The sequence below is a fragment of the Adiantum capillus-veneris genome, chromosome 15 (genome assembly GCF_014529385.1).
Source record: "Adiantum capillus-veneris isolate H3 chromosome 15, ASM1452938v2, whole genome shotgun sequence".
NCBI lineage: Eukaryota > Viridiplantae > Streptophyta > Polypodiopsida > Polypodiales > Pteridaceae > Adiantum > Adiantum capillus-veneris.
The window spans coordinates 131,890,817-131,904,335 of NC_140945.1; the positions used below are offsets into that span (position 1 = coordinate 131,890,817).

Below are 13,519 nucleotides of genomic sequence, written 5' to 3' on the forward strand. Positions count from 1 at the left end.
AAGGAACACGTCCATGACATAGATATACATCAAACAAACTACTATCAATGAGATAATAAATTGTGTCATATTTGATTTCTTACGAGGGGAGACTACTCATAGCAAGGTGATCAATGTACAAAGATATCAGTGTCAAGTACACACCACAACAAATTTGGACACCATTGAGATGGTAACAAGGTTGTTGGTGCTTGTTATTAAAGCTCAATGCTATAAGCGAGCCTTCAATGGTACTTTTATTATGTAGTCTGGGTGAGGTTTTGTGACAAACTTAAATTAGGGTCTTAGTACCTAGATGAACAAAGGGGAAAAAATGCCTTTGGCACATTCATATGTATCGGCTCATAGGAAGAGATGTGAGAAGAGTACACATATCATAATGATGAACTATAGTTGAAGCACGATGATGATAGTTTCGGCAACTACTTTCACGTGAAGTTGGATGTTGGTGGTCGCCACCGTCATTATTGATACGATAATATATAGGTGGAGCACAAAAAGGATCGAATGCATGTGTCAAACATATGAACATCATATATGCATGCAAATGCATCACGAACCATAAACTTGGTGCAAGAAGATCAGGCAAATAAATTTTTAGTACTTAGTACACAATGGAAACATAAAATTGTAGCTTCACAAACTACCAGGACTTCTAAAGGTTTTTCATATGGAGCTTTCTTCACTCAATTCGTAGAGAACATACCTCTCAATTTATTTATAAAATTATAGAACTCAATTCTTATGCTCACATATTCCATCATGATTCATACATCTGATTAGCTCAATCATTTCGGTTAAGAACATGCCTAGTATCTTCAACCCTTAACGCAAAGTTTACTATGACTTGAAGATTTGGACAATCACTTTGCTCATTTTGTAGCTTAGATGCTTGCCAAATTAGAATGCTATTCTCTTTGTTTTTCTATCACGTCGTCAAATTTTTTTTTTTTGAGAGAGCTCTTACCATGTAACAAAGATAAAAGAAACTTGACACTATCACTGGAGGTGGGAAAGGAAGGTTAGCTAGCACTAAGCTCCATCTTAAATTTTGACCTTGCTAACGGAGAGATATTTCAAGTTGGCAATTACTTGAGCCTTGCCTTTTTTTTTAATTTCCTCCTTGACATCCAAGGTTGTGTTGGTTGCAACTTTCACATACACTATGAAAACCTCCAAGTGTTTACCGCGCTGTTTTACCGCGTTTTGTAGAAAGAAGGTGTAAATTCAATGAGAGAAACAAGAGAGAGGAGGGCGGGGGTTTTTTTTTGTATTTAAAGTATTAGCATGACTATATCCACTGTTATTACCGCGTTCATTACCATCGTTATATCCGCTACCCAAATTTAGCGCCTAAACTTTTAAATTCCGGATTAACTCCCCCCCCCCCCACCCCTTCTTCAAACTTTGGTGTTTCCCTCCTCTCAATAAAAATTAAAGAGTATTGTATATAATTTTCAAATATAAAAAAGAAGAGAAAGAAAGAGAGAGAGAGAGAAAGAGAAAGAGGAGGGAGAAGGAGGCGGGGGATATAAGGCCCGGTCCAGACGCTACGACGGAAATGCTTCCCACAGGGGCGTCTAAGTTGCATGGCAAAAGCCTATTTGCGCGGAAAAAACCTATTTGCTGCAGTAGATATCACCTTCCTCCGGGCCCGCCATTTTTCTTTCGGGACCCCCCCCGGAAGAGCTGCTGGCCTCTCTCCGCCTCTCTCTATTTTTCGCTCTTCTTTCTCCAACACCGTTTAGACGAGGTGGTGGTAGACCTGCAGAAAGCCTTTCTTTCTCCAGCCTCGTCTGAACCCAACCTAAGATTACCCTTGTTTACAACTAAAATAATCATTGTCAATTGATTAACATAATTGAGTATATTCTCAAATCTAAAGAGAGGAAGAGGAGGGAGAGAGAGGTGAATGGATTACACGATAAAAAAAATTCATAATTGCAAAATGTTTATGAATCATCTTCCAAAAGATCTCTACATGAAGCATCATCCAATTCTAAGTCCATGGCTCCTAAATCAATAAAGAGAGAAATGGAATTGTCTTTTGTGGATGCATTGCGAGCTTCATCATCTTCGAGTTCCTCATCCTCCATCTCATCATCTTCATCATCATGTCAATCATCCTCGCTAAGCCTTGCTACCGCCAGACTTGATTCATCGACCTCCCTCTCCTCTGTTTCCACCTCATCCAAAGTCGGAGGTGGAAGAGGGTCGAAGATAGTCTCCACCTCATTACTGGAAAAAATGGTTCTCCCCCAAGGTGTTACGGGAAATAGAAGCTCCAAGTGAGTAACATTGGTATAACTAACACTACAAGAAGTAAATAAGAATAAAAAAGGTACATGTCACTCACCTGCTCACAATTGCGCGGTAAAAGTAAATTGTCATACCTCCTTGTGTGATGCACACTAGAGTCCACCATGTAGAGGCCATTCTCATGTCGTCTAGATGTCATGGATGCTTGAGAGTCAATCACTACCTGCATCATCCCCTATGTCATTGCCTAGATCATCGCTAGAAGGCTTTAGAAGATTATAGAAGTTTATAGAAACATGGAGAAGATTATGAAAGAATCTAGAAGTTTTTGGAAAGCTCTAGAAAGTTGAAGAAGGATCTAGAAGGTCCTAGAAGTTTCTAAAAGCTTGGAGAATATTTCGAAAGAATCTAGAAGTTTCTGGAAAGCTCTAGAAAGTTGAAGAAGGATCCAGAAGGTTCTAGAAGATTCTAACCTCCTCAAGAAGAACCTAGAAAGTCCTAACCTCCTCAAGTAACCTTCTCAAGCACTAGCATAAATGGGTGAAAGCATGTTAACCTGTCATGCTTTTTCATGTCCCGGAAAATGCTAACTAGCACAATTTTGACATATGCTAACTAGTACAATAACTTGAGCTACATCTCCAAGATCTATGACATATGATATATCAATAGAAAGCACTTCAAACAAGGAATCCAAATGTACAACCTCCGATACATTTTGATATTATTTGTGAAAAATTTACCGGACGCCAAACTTTTCGAAGATGTGCTAACTTGAAACTTCTAACTAGCACAAAAAACACGACAGGTTAACATGCTTTCACGCAAATAGGGGTCTTGGGCCACAAGCCCCTCAGTCTTGCCAACACTAGTTGTGAGGCTCCTATGAGGAAATCCGTCTTCTAGTTCTTGTCTTATTGTCAAGCCTTGTCGTTGCAATCAAGCTTTGTCTTGTACTCAAGTCATGTAATCCATGTCTTGTATCTAGCTCTCTTAATAAATTATTAAGTCTTATAATCAATATTAAGCTTATCATCAAATCCAAATTCTTGTACATTGTGAGCACCTACTCTTGCTCTGTTCTAGCTCTATATGTGCTCATAATAGTTTGGCAAGACTGCCATCTCTTAATCTCTCAAGCCATCATGGAGCCGACGATGGAAGGTGTCATCAACGCATTGCAAAGCATCCAAGCTCAGTTACAAGAACTTCGCGAGAGTAACGCTCAACTTCAAGCAGGGCAACCCCTAATCTTGGGACCGGCGTTGCAAAATCTTCAACATCAAATTCAAGAGCTTCAAAAGACAAGCACACATCAAGCACAAGCTGCAAGATTTAGCTATTCTCAACAACATAACAAGGAGCCAAAGGTCAGCATGCCTGAAAAATTTGATGGGACTAGATCAAAGTTTAGAGGTTTTATCCAACAAGTGCGCCTCTTCATTAGAATGCAACGAGAGCGTTATCTAGATGATGCCTCTCAAGTAGGCCTTATTGGGACCCTCCTCTCGGGTACGGCTCTCTCTTGGTTTGCTCCCTTACTTGAAAAAGAATCTCCTTTTCTTCATGACTTTGAAGCTTTTGTGCAGGAGTTCTCTGCAACCTTTGGGGATACTGATAGAGCAATGTTGGTTGAAACCAAACTTAGAAATCTCCGCCAAGGATCGAGACCTGCATCCGTCTATGCATCCGAATTTCAATAGATCACTTGTGATCTGACTTGGCATGAGGAATATTTCATTAGAAAATTTTGATGGAGATTAAAGGATGACGTAAAAGATCTTTTCTTGACTACGCCAAAGGTTCGCACACTAAGCGAGTTCATCTCTCAAGCAATAGAATGTGATAATCGACTATTTGAGAGGAGAAAAGAGAGGCGTCTTGGGGAACCATTACAACCCCAAACAGAAGTGACACATAATCGCTACACACCTCAACAGGGCCATGAATCAATCATCGAGCCCATGCAAATTGGTTCAACACGGTTTCAACCTCTCTCATCCCAAGAGAAGCAAAGGCGACGCATTAATGGCTTATTTATGTATTGTGGAGAGCAGGGGCACATGGTTCAACAGTGTCCAAGGAACAGAAGGATGAAGGTTTCATGGTACAATGGCCTCAACGTGTTCGGAAAACATGGACGTCCAACCCCAATAGAGACCGACCGGTTGGACAAAAGACAAGCAAAAAAAGTTCTGTTTCTTCCCGCTGATTCCACTTCAAGTTTTATGCTACCAGTCAAGATCCATATGCCGGGTAGGCACATGGATTGTGAAGCATTACTAGATTCAGGCGCAACGGCGTGCTTCATGGACAAAGAATTTGCAAAAGAACAAGGCATACCACTTGTGAAGAATTCTAATCCAGTTGTAGAATTCATTGATGGTCGTCCCCACTATATATCTTGGAGCCAAGGTCTTTATGCGTGCAGCCAAAAAGTATCCAACTTTCCTGATATTTGCAACACCAACCGACATGTCGACCACAAAAATCATGAAGGCATTTCCATGTCAATATCACGATTACAATGATGTTTTTGAGAAGAACAATGCAGACCTCTTACTGGAGCATCGACCCTATGATTGTGCTATAGAGCTTCAGGAGGGAACCCAACCCCCTTTTGGCCAATATACAAGCTATCTCAAGATGAATTGGTAGAATTACGGAAAAATATTGATGATAATCTTACTAAGGGGTTCATACGACATTCAAAGTCCCCAATAGGAGCTCCAATACTCTTTGTAAAACAGAAATACGGAACTCTTCGGATGTGCATTGATTATAGGGGCCTAAACAAGATCACTTTCAAGAATCGCTTCCCCTTCCCTTGATCGCAGAGCTTCTTGCGTGCCTTGGCAAAGCAAGAATATTTACAAAAAGAGATCTTCATGGTGCTTACAACCTAGTCAAAATCAAAGAAGGTGATGAATGGAAAACAGCCTTTCGAACAAGGTATGGACACTTTGAATATACCGTCATGCCATTTGGTCTCACAAATGCCCCAACTGTTTTTCAACATTTAATGAACGATATCTTTTGGGAGTATTTGGATTATTTTGTAATAATATATTTGGATGATATCTTGATATTTTCCAAGGATCAAGAAGAGAATGAGCACCATGTACGATTAGTGCTTGAAAAGCAACGTGCATCGGGGTTATATGCAAAGTTGGAGAAGTGCTCTTTTCATCAATCTAAGGTGGAATTTCTTGGTTATGTAATTTCTTAAAAGGGAATCTCCATGGATCCAAAGAAGGTTCAAACCATGCTTAATTGGGAGACACCCACCTCGGTAAGAGATGTTCAATGTTTCCTCGGATTTGCAAATTTTTATTGTATCTTTATACAAGGGTACTCCAAGGTGGTTACAACACTCAATAGGTTGACAAGCCATAATAAGTTTGTCTGGGACTCAGAGGCCACAAAATCATTTCATACTCTCAAGTAAGCTTTCACGACCGTACCCATTAGAATTCACGCAAATCCTACAAAGCCTTTCATCCTAGAAACAGACAATTCAGATTTTGCCCTTGTCTCTATTCTATCCCAAGTAGGAGAGGATGGTCGAGTACATCCAGTGGCTTTTCATTCGCACAAGTTCTCAGCTCTGTAGAAATAAATTATAAAATCCATGACAAAGAGCTCTTAGCAATCATCGACTCCTTTGACACTTGGTGTCATCTACTTGAAGGAGCTCCTCATAAGATCACTGTCTATATAGATCACAAGAATTTGGAATACTTCGTGACATCCCCTGTCTTGAATCGTCGCCAAGCTAGGTGGAGTGGTATCCTATCAAGGTTTTATTTTCTTATCTCTTATAGACCTGGCCGTCAACAAGCTAAGCGAGATGCCTTATCAAGAAGATCCTACCTTGCACCTAGAGAAGGGGATGAAGCATTTGATCAACAAGACTCAGTGATTTTGAAACCTGAGCAGCTTAAGCTAAACGCCACCATAAGCCAAGGTCCTGAAGATTCTACTTTTCTTCCTAAGGTGAAGACGCAAATTGCCAAAGACCCACTTGCTCATAATATTAAAAACGACTACAAGGACAAGAGGTTAATGAGCACTTTCAAGAAATGATGGACTAATTTACTATAAGGGTCTCCTCTATATTCCACCAGGACCAACACTCTTGGAGGTACTTCAGCCACGGCATGATCTTCCATCAACAGGCCACTTTGGGGTTAATAAGACAATTGAGCTTCTCTCCCGTGACTTTTGGTGGCCTCAAATGTGGAAGCTTGTCAAGGAGTATGTAGGCACTTGTGACACTTGCAATAGATCAAAGGCCCCTCATCATCGTGCTCATGGGTTACTCCGTCCCTTGCCCACTCCAACCAAACCATGGTCATCCATCTCCATGGATTTCATTGTAGAGCTACCCTTGTCACAAGGATTTGACTCCATTCTAGTAGTCGTGGACTAGTTTAAAAAAATGGCACACTTCATTCCAACCACTAAAATCATCACTACTGAAGGTACGGCCAAACTCTTTCTACAACATATATATTGTTATCATGGATTACCGGATGACATAGTTTCTAATCGAGGCCCACAATTCATCTCTAGCTTTTGGAAAATCTTATTCAACATACTCGGAGTACAAATCAACCTCAGTCACCCACAAAGTGATGGGGACAAACAGAGAGAGTAAATCAAGTTTTGAAACAGTATCTCCGCTGTACTATCAGTTATCACCAGGATAATTGGGTCGAGCTCCTACCGATAGCAAAATTTTCCAATAATAACAGTTTTCATGCCTCCACCCGTCACACTCCATTATTTGCTAATTATGGTCAACATCCCAAACAGGATATCCACAGACACTATCAAGTCAAGAATCCAGCTACTATTCATCTTACACAACAATTATCTGTAATTCACAATTAGGATTCATCTCAAAGAAGCTCAATCCAATTATAAGGAAAGTGCAGATCTCCATCGCATGCAGCATCCAAAATACAAAGAAGGGGATAAAGTGTGGCTCCTCCGACGTGATCTACGTTCATCTCGCCCCTGTCAAAAGCTTGATTATCGAAGGCTTGGCCCGTTTAAAATTATCCGTCAAATCAATCCAGTCAACTATCGACTCCGATTTCCCTCATCCATGAAAATCCATCCGGTCTTTCATGTCTCAGTCCTAGAACCTTGTCACACATCTATGATCCCAGGAAGAGCCCTACCACCACCTCTTCCGGTTGAGATTCAAGGACATGACGAATATGAGGTCGAAAAAGTCTTAGATTCTCGAGTTTCGTGTGGCAAGTTACAGTACTTGGTGCATTGGAAAGTCTATGATGTTAGTGAACGAACTTGGGAACCACCACACAATGTACATCATGCATCTCTCAAAGTCCAAGAGTTCCATCAACAACATCCATAGAAGCCCAGCTCAAGGAACACCACAGCTCCTCGTGGAACTCGTCGCTAAAGGAGGGGGTAATGTCATGGATGCGTGAGAGTAAGTCGCTGCCTGCATCATCGCCAATGTCATTGCCTATATCATTGCTATAAGGCTCTAGAAGAATCTAGAAGGATCTAGAAGATTCTAGAAGTTTTTAGAAACATGGAGAAGATTTCGGAAGAATCTAGAAGTTTCTAGAAATCTCTAGAAAGTTGAAGAAGGATCTAGAAGGTTCAAGAAGAGCTAGAAGGATCAAGAAGTTTCTAGAGGCTTGGAGAAGATTTCGGAAGAATCTAGAAGTTTCTGGAAAGCTCTAGAAAGTTGAAGAAGGATCCAGAAGGTTCTAGAAGAACTAGAAGGATCAAGAAGGTTCTAGAAGATTCTAACCTCCTCAAAAATAACCTAGAAAGTCCTAACCTCCTCAAGTAACCTCCTCCAGTACTAGCATAAATAGGGGTCTTGGGACACAAGCCCTTCAGTCTTGCCAACACCAGTTGTGAGGCTCCTATGAGGAAATCCCTCTTCTAGTTCTTGTCTTATGTTCAAGCCTTGTCCTTGCAATCAAGCTTTGTCTTGTACTCAAGTCATGTAATCCAAGTCTTGTATCTAGCTCTCTTAATAACGTATTAAGTCTTATAATCAATGTTAAGCTTATCATCAAATCCAAGTTCTTGTACATTGTGAGCGCCTGCTCTTGCTCTATACGCTCTCATAGCACTAGAAAAATTTTCAAACCACTTTCACTCGAAGATGAAGCTATGAAAGGTTCTAAAATTAACCTTTAGTATCCTTTCAATAGTTTCGCAGTACTTGGCTTCATCACCGTCTGTGTGAAAGTTTCCCATGATGGCACAATCCATGGAGGTTCTACGCTCGTCAATGTGACGCGTACAAAAGTGACAAACCTTTGACCACATAGAGCTAAAGGAAAGGCACTACAAAATATAAAAATATATTAATTTATCAACAAATACATATTAAAGATAATTTTAACAAATAGTGAGACAATATGGTTTAGGTATATGAGTACTCTACCTTTGGTATTCTTCGTTGGTGATGTCTTCTCCGCGCGCTTTTTTCTCAGTCATTCTCTCATGAATCCACTCTGCACCAATGAGATCTGAGAAACATGCAAGGTGTCTAGGCACTAGGGGTGTCCTCCTTCCTCCATGTGCTTGTTTCCATACTTCCCTCTCTTGTAAACGCCTGGACTTTGCCACTATCCACAAGTCCACCCACTTGGTCATAATCTTTGCATTGAGAATGCAAAAGTTATTGACCACTCGGGATAGATTCATATCCATGTTAAGTAGTTTCCCCTTTCCACTTGTCAAGTGTGAAGTCATCCTTGAATTTTCCTCGTTTGACCACATGCGAGGCATTGAAGGATCAACTTGTGCCAAATACTCTGATATGTAAACAAATGCCTCTTGAAAAATTCACCCTTGGGCCATACATGCCTCTGGTTGAGACCGTAGCTGCACAAAATCTTTGAGTGTCTTTAAAAAACTCTCTAAGAAAAGCATCCATCGTGTGTGCACTACTCCACATATAGCTATCTCGTCCACCACGTGAACCAAGAGGTGAATTTGACTAAGAAGGAACGATCAAGGAAATGCATCTTCAATGGCACACACAGTTTCTGTTGCAAGTGTTTGAGCAACAAGGATAGCATCTATTTCGATTTCCTTGGAGCTCACAAATCTGTAAGAAAACGCACAAGGATACACTAAGTGCTAGTTGAAATTATTGGGTACATAAAAAAGGTGTAGTTGAGTGGAGTCTTGTGGTGTACCTTACTAACTCTCCTAATTTGAGAATAGCTTCCCTGAATTTCTTGTCCCGACATATACACATACTCACTGGCAAAATGAACTACAATGTAAATCAGGAAAAGGGAAAGTGAGTGATAGTCATGCACACAAACTATAGATAGAATAGGGAGTATGAAGATTACCTAAAGCATCATGTGCCAATCATGGGACTTCAACCAATACAATTGAACGCTTCCACCCTTCTTCGCTTTTGTGAAATCTCCCTTTAGCGACCTCATGTATCCTATTGATGTGCGAATAAGAGGCAATGCTACCCTTCACCTTGTCTAATTATTCTTTGCTAGCATTCATGGTGCTTTAAGAAGAACAATCTTTCCATTTGGGGCACACTGTGGAGTGGCAGAGGAGGGGAGACGTTTTAAAAGCCTCAAATCCTCCCTCGCACCCAAGGAGTCCTTCTTGCCGAAATGTGGTCCCATAGTGTTTGGGCTACGTTCTTGAATATGTTCATGGGATCCAAGAGCTGTTGTATTTTTAAGTCCTTCCAATATGGAAGCCTTAAAAAAATATGGAATACCTTGACATACCTTTTGGTGGAGGACATAGAGCCGGATTGTTGTTGTGGTGTTCCTCCCAAATGGTTGCCCAATCTGCCATTGTGAGCTTTAGAGGAGTCTTTCCATTTGTTGGATATTTGTGCTTGATATGCCCTTGGGGTAAGAAATGATGGTTGTTTGGATAGATTACCTTGCGCAAGGAATTTGGACTCTTCGTCACCAACGATAGCCCGCAAGTAGGACATGCATTGTGGCCTGATGTGGACAACCCTGCATACATATCATATGGTTAGAGAGATGAGTGAACTAAATTGAGCTAAAGGGAGCTAAAGGGAGAGAGGGAATGAGGGAAAGAGAGATAGAGGACAGGGGGTTACCAGAAATCTCTCCAAGCCCAGGATAGTCGTGCATAGTCCACCTAAGGATTCCCCTCACTTGAGCCTCTCTCCCCCCCTTTTCTAAAAAATGAAATAATGTAAAGCTAAGGGTGGGGGGTGGTTTGTACCCCCCCCCCCTTGCAACCTCGGATTCGCATGTATCCGTTTGAAATGACTAGCTGCGGTAATAGCAGTGTTAATAAGCTCGGTAATAGTTGCAGTAATAGCCACGGTAATAATTGGCGCCCAAAAAAAGTAAAGAAGGCAGAGTATACCACCTTTTTGCATCATACCCTGCCTTCCTTGCATTTATTGCTCTCCGCCATCGCTCCCAAGGTTCCCGCCCCCCCCCCCTCACTGCCCATCTCTCTCTCCTTCAACAAGCCTCCCCCCTTCCCCCCCCCCCCCCTCACCTCTCCCTTCACCCTCTCTCCTTCTCCAAGCTTCTCAAGTTTCGTCAAAGAGGGTTTCGTCCAAGTTTTGGCAAGGAAGTATTTTGCCATCTTCTTTGGACGCTAAACCTATTCAAAGCTCAACCGTGCTACAGAGAAGAGGTAAACACAAAGGCACATCCTCCCTCTTTCCCTTTTGTGTTTTACTACACACACATACACACACACACCACACACATATACACAAACACACATTTAAAAAAAAAGAGAAAATAGAGAATCCATTATAACATACTTGGTTCATTACGAAACGGTTGTTTTGCACTGCTTGTTTGAAATGGTAGTTTTGCTAAGCATGTTTGAAAATGGTTTCTTTGCTACGCACGTTTGGAAATGATTGATTTGTAACGCACGTTTTGGAAATGATTGTTTGGATAGTGCTAGATGAAATAGAGAGAGAGAGAGAGAGAGAGAGAGAGAGAGAGAGGGAGAGAGAGAGAGATTTAAAGAGAGGGAGAGAAATAGATAAAGAGAGTGAGAGAGTGAGAGAATTGTTAGATAAACGGAGGTAAATGTTAAATAGAGAGAGAGAAATAGATAAAATGGGAGAGAAATGTTAGATAGAGAGAGAGAAATAGATAAAGAGAGTGAGAGAGAAAGAGGTAGATAAATAGAGAGAGAGAATTAATGAGAGAGAGTGAGACAGAAAGAGGGATAGAGGTAGATAAATAGAGATAGAGAATTAATGAGAGAGAGAGAGAGAGAGAGAGAGAGAGAGAGAGAGAGAGAGATTTAAAGAGAGGGAGAGAAATGTTCAATAGAGAGAGAGAAATAGATAAAGAGGGAGAGAAATGTTAGATAGAGAGAGAGAAATAGATAAAGAGAGTGAGAGAGAAAGAAGGAAAGAGAGAGAGTAGATAGAGGGAGATAGGGAAAGAGGGAGAGGGATAGGGAAAGAGAGAGAGTAGAAAGAGAGGGAGAGAAAGAGATGAATATAGATAGAGAGAGGGAGATAGATATAGAGAAAGAGAGGAAGAGATAGAAAGAGGGAGAGAAAGAGAGAGATAGAGAGGGAGAGAAAGAAAGAGAGAGAGAGAGATAGAGGGAGAGATAGAGTGAGAGAGGGAAAGAGGGAGAGAAAGAGAGGAATAGAAATAGGGAGAAAGAAAGAGAGATAACGAAAGAGAGGAAGAGATAGAATGAGAGAGATAGAAAGGGAGAAAGAGAGAGATAGAGGGAGAGATAGAGTGATAGAGGGAAAGAGAGAGAGAGTAGATAGAGAGGGAGAGAAAGAGAGAGGTAGAGAAAGAAAGAGAGAGAGAGAGAGATAGGGAGAGAGAGAAAGGGAGAGAAAGAGAGGAATAGAGATAGAGAGAAAGAAAGAAAGGAAGAGATAGAAAGAGAGAGATAGAGAGGTAGAGAAAGAAAGAGAGAGAGAGAGGGAAAGAGGGAGATAGAGGGAAATAGGGATAGGGAAAGAGAGAGAGTAGATAGAGAGGGAGAGAAAGAAAGAGAGAGAGTGAGGGAAAGAGGGAGAGTAAAAGAGAGAGAAAGAGAGGGATAGAGGGAGAGAAAGAGAGAGATAGAGGTAGAGAAAGAGAGGGAGAGAAGGAAAGAGAGCTAGAGAAAGAGATAGAGAGAGGAAAAGAGAGAGAGAAAGAGAGACATAAAGGGAAAGAGGTAGAGAAAGAGAGGGAGAAAGAGAGGTAGAGAAAGAAAGAGAGAGAGAGAGAGAGAAAGAAAGAGAGAGAGATAAAGAGAGGGAGAGAGGGAAAGAGGGAGAGAAAGAGAGGGAGAGAGGGAAAGATAGAGTGAGAGAGGGAAAGAGGGAGAGAAAGAGAGAGATAGAGGGAAATAGGGATAGGGAAAGAGAGAGAGAGATAGAGAAATAAAGAGAGGGAGAGAAAGAAAGAGAGAGATATAGAGGGAGAAAGAGAGGTAGAGAAAGAAAGAGAGAGATAGAGGGAAAGAGGGAGAGATAGATGAGAGAAGGAAAGAGGGAGAGAGATAGAGGGAAATAGGGATAGGGAAAGAGAGAGAGTAGATAGAGAGGGAGAGAAAGAGAGGGAAAGAGGGAGAGAAAGAGAGAGATAGTGGGAAAGAGGTAGAGAAAGAGGGAGATAGTGGGAAAGAGGTAGAGAAAGAGAGGTAGAGACACAGATGGAGAGAGGGAAAGAGGGAGAGAAAGAGAGAGATACTAGGAAAGAGGTAGAGAAAGAGAGGTAGAGAAAGAAAGAGAGAGAGAAAGAGAGAGAAAGCGAAGGGCAGCCCATCCCCAAGCTTGGAGGGTGTAGGTAGAAGACAATGGGTTCCACTTGTAAAACATGCTGATCTATGTTTTGCAATAACGGGATAAAGCGGCTACCTCACTTTGTGAGGCCATTCTAGGACACGATAATTGTCCCTGGGGTCGCTCTTGTGGACATACGCAAAGACCAAAAAAGTGGTGCCCAAGTCCAAAGCCACCATGACCTTAGCCGAGACCTCCATGCCTTGGTAGAAGATATCGTCTACGTTTGGCTTCTCATCTCTGAGAGTGCTTGCTTTACAAGGAGGTGCAGACATGACTCTAGGATGGAGAGAGACAGATACAGTAAGAGAAATATTATTGCATTAAATTGGAATTGTAATTTTAATATCAATTGATCACTTAGATGTTGAATTTAGGTGCAACCAACACAAAACGATGGCTACATTTACAACCTTAACATATATGTGTGTACATATATATCTGTTTATGAATGTATGT

The 13,519-nt window shown here is 41.3% G+C and overlaps 1 pseudogene; it reads right to left on the reverse strand.

Annotated features, from left to right (window-relative positions):
• Window positions 1-1,619: 1,619 nt before the first annotated feature.
• LOC147441505 (uncharacterized) lies at window positions 1,620-10,704 on the reverse strand (annotated as a pseudogene).
• Window positions 10,705-13,519: the final 2,815 nt, after the last annotated feature.